This window comes from Micromys minutus (assembly GCF_963924665.1).
Source record: "Micromys minutus genome assembly, chromosome: 11".
NCBI lineage: Eukaryota > Metazoa > Chordata > Mammalia > Rodentia > Muridae > Micromys > Micromys minutus.
In genome coordinates this window covers 27,419,322-27,423,390 of record NC_137980.1, presented here as the reverse complement: position 1 = coordinate 27,423,390, position 4,069 = coordinate 27,419,322, and the positions used below count along the sequence as shown (strand labels likewise).

General features: G+C 43.2%; 1 pseudogene across 1 annotated transcript; it reads left to right on the top strand.

Moving 5' to 3' along the window:
• Positions 1 to 2,336: 2,336 nt before the first annotated feature.
• On the top strand, positions 2,337 to 3,187 carry LOC308427376 (small ribosomal subunit protein uS2-like; annotated as a pseudogene). The gene has a single exon. The product of its transcript is annotated as a small ribosomal subunit protein uS2-like (transcript).
• Positions 3,188 to 4,069: the final 882 nt, after the last annotated feature.

Genomic DNA, 4,069 nt, shown 5'->3' with positions numbered 1-4,069 from the left:
CAACCACTGAACACTACGTTCTCGAATATAAGTGTTGTCATACACATTACATAGTGTATCATCTCCATTCTTTCATTGATGTTCTGCATGCATCATTTGACATTAATTCATATTGCCATACGCATCCTTCCTTTTGTATTGCTAAATGATATTTCACTATATGGGTATAAATACTATATTTTTTAGCAGTTTTTCAGATACTTGGATTATTTCCAATTTGGGGCATTTAGGGGAAAAAAATGTTTATTCTTCTCTTAGATATATATCTATTTATAAAATTTTTTAGTCAGATTATATGTTTAGTGCAAAAAACAGTGTTTCCACGTGGTTGTACCATTTGTGCATTCCCTCTAGACATGTGTGCAGCTGCTGGTGACCCCACACTTTGATACACATAGTAACCTTACGGGGTTTGATTGCTGAACTGTTTTACCTGTTTTATGAGTGCAGTGCCCTGGCTTTTAGTTTAATTACATTTTCCTTACTGGCTGATGAAAAACGCCTTTGTAGGTATGTGTTGATATTTAACCATCTCTTTCTTAATTATTTATTTTGAGGTTATAACATAATTAATTATATCATTTACGCCTTCCCTTTCTTTCCTCCAAACTCTCCCATATTCCTCTCCTTTCTCTTTCAAACTCATGGCCCCTTTTCTTCATTGTTGTTGCATCCACATATGTCTATGCATGTCTCTTCCTAAATACATGAACATATCCGGCTCAGTTCTTATGTTCTTTGTTGTGTGTGTTCAGGGCAGAGCTGACCAGTTGATATTGGATAACCAGCTGTTGATTCTTCCTTTGAGAAGACTATTTCTCCCACGCTCAGCATTCCTTAGTAGTCTGAAGTTTTTTTGGCTTGAGGCCTAATGCACTTTAGCATGGCTATTGTGTGTAGATGTATGTATGCACTGAGACGGGGCTCACAACTTTGCATTCTGACTGGTTGCACTTCTCAGTACTGGGCTTCTTCTATTGCAAAGAGACCCTTGCGGAGGGGTGAGAACCACTCTATCTGTGCATATAAGAATAAATATTTAGAATGTAGTTAGGGTTTATGTGCTATTAGTAAAACAGTGGATGTAGGTTTTTCAAGATCCATGACTTTGCTGTTTCCTGGGTAATTGGCTGTGTTTCCAGTAACAGGCATCATTTTTCTCTTGTTAAGAGTCCAACTATGGAGCTGTCGGTTGCTGCCAGGGCATGAGTGCCACTACTGCACATCAGGGTGATATCATGCTGATGGTTCATAGGCATCCCTCACAGACTCCGCCACTGCAGAGTTGCTCCCCACCACCAGAGGGGAGAGGTCAGTCCCCATGTGAAAGACACCATGCTCTTCAGACACAAGGCCCAGAGGCCTCTGAGAACTAGCCTTCAAGGTACCAGAAGGTGCTATGCAAATGTTCAGTTGAGAGAAGCAAATGACAGTCCTACCCTGCTATGTTGTCACACATCTCCTTTAGGGAATAGCTATCCAAATGATTACAAGGACTATTTATTTCAACCGATGAAGAAAAGCCAGATTTCTAATCAGAAAGTTTTTTTTTTCTTTCTTTTTTCTTTTTTTTTTTTTTCTTTTTGTAGTTTGAGGGTATTCAATTTTATATGTGAATAAACACAAAAAAGATCTTTGAGGTTTTTGTCTCTTCAAAATGTAAATCAGAGTAAATACAAATCCACCTGACTAACTTATAGGAGTCAGCTGAAAATATTATATATTCAAGGCATTATATATTCAACAATAAATTATATGGTTTATTATTATATAAATTATATATTTAGTGACCAGTGTAGCATAGGCATTGCACAGGCAGAACAAGCAGTTATAGATGAAATGTGTAGCCATCACGGGATATTGGATGGGTGGTAGTTATGGTAGACAGAGTGTATATAAAGCTTGGGAAATGAATATAAATTCCATATTAACAGTCTATCATAAATATCTTCTTAATCAGAAACACACATAAACATACATGCACATGCATTGAAACACATACATTCAAAATGTTTGTAATACAAGAATGTTTAGCATAATCTAGCTCTTCAACAAAATTAAAATATTGTTTAAACGTTAAAATATAAACTAATAGGCACCCACTTAATGGCATAACATTATTATTTTACATGGTATGTTAGCAGGGCATGGTGCCACATACCTGTGATCCCAACACACAGGGGAAAAAGGCAGAAGATCACAAGCTTAAGAGCAACCTGTGCTACATAGCAAGGTCCGGTCTCAAAAATAAAATCCCCCTTTCCGCCCTACCCGAGGACGGGTCCGTACGGCGTTGTTCTTGGTTTCCGTCGTAACTTAAAAGGGAAATTTACACAATGTCCGGAGCCCTTGGCGTCCTGCAGATGAAGGAGAAGGATGTCCTCGAATTCCTTGCTGCAGGAGCCCACTTAGGTGGCACCAACCTTGACTTTCAGATGGAGCAGTACATCTACAGAAGGAAAAGTGACGGTATCTACATCATAAGTCTGAAGAGGACCCGGGAGAAGCTGCTGCTCGCAGCTCGCGCTATTGTTGCCCTTGAGAACCCTGCTGACGTCAGCGTCATCTCCTCCAGGAACACTGGCCAGCGAGCTGTGCTGAAGTTTGCTGCTGCCACAGGAGCCACTCCAGTTGCTGGCAGCTTCATACCTGGGACCTTCACTAACCAGATCCAAGCGGCCTTCAGGGAGCCACGGCTTCTAGTGGTGACTGATCCCAGGGCTGACCACCAGCCCTTCACAGAGCCTCTTATGTCAACCCGCCCACCATTGCTTTGTGTAGCACAGATTCTCCCCTGCGCGACGTGGACATTGCCATCCCATGCAACAACAAGGGACTTCACTCAGTGGGACTGATGTGGTGGATGCTGGCCCAGGAGGTACTCCTCATGCGAGGTACTATTTCCCGTGAGCACCCATGGGAGGTTATGCCTGATCTTTACCTCTACAGAGACCCAGAAGAGATTGAGAAGGAGGAACAGGCTGCTGCTGAGAAGGCTGTGACCAAGGAGGAATCCCAGGGTGAATGGACCGCACCAGCTCCTGAGTTCACTGCTGCTCAGCCTGAAGTGGCTGACGGGTCTGAGGGTGAGCAGGTGCCCTCTGTGCCCATCCAGCAGTTCCCCACAGAAGACCGGAGTGCGCAGCCAGCCACTGAGTGGGTTGGAGCCACCTTTGAGTGGTCCTGAGCTGCTCAGCAGGCACCCGAGGAAAGGGGGGAAAGGTGGAAGGGAAATAAAGTTTCTAAATGAGCAAAAATAAAAATAAAATAAAATAAAATTCCCAAAAGATGTCTTGTGGCATACACTTGTAGTCTCTAAACGTTCGAGTCTGAGGCAGAAGGACACCAAGATAGAGGACAGACATAAACCTCTTTTCTTTTTTTTTTTTTTTAAATCTTTTTTATTAAATAGTTTGTGTATTTACATTTCAAATGTTATCCCCTTTCCAGGTTCCCCCCTCCCATTTCCACCCCCCTTCCATGAGGATGCTCCCCCTCCCACCCACTCCCACCTCAATACACTGGGGAAACAAGCCTTCACAAGACCAAGGGCTTCTCCTCCTATTGATGCCAGACAATGCCATCCTCTACTACACATGCAGTTGGAGCCATGGGTCCCTCCATGTGTACTCTTTGGTTGGTGGTTTAGTCCCTGGGAGCTCTGGGGGGTCTGGTTGGTTGATATTATTGTTCTTCCTATGGGTTTGCAAACCCCTTCAGCTCCTTCAGTCCTTCCCCTAACTCCTCCATTAGGGTCCCCATGCTCAGTCTGATAGTTAGCTGCAAGCATCTTAATCTGTATCAGTAAGGCTCTGGCAGAACCTCTCAGGAGACATCCATATCAGGCTCCTGTCAGCAAGCACTTCTTGGCATCAGCAATAGTGACTGTGTTTGGTGGCTGCATATGGAATGGATGGTAAACCTCTTTTCAATAAGTACATATGTTAAAATTATTCAGATGTAAACTGGGAAGTGGTGGCACTTGCCCTTAATCCCAGCATTGGGAGGCAGAGACAGGTAGATCTCTGAGTTCCAGGCCAGTCTGGTCTACAGAGTAAGTTCCAGGACA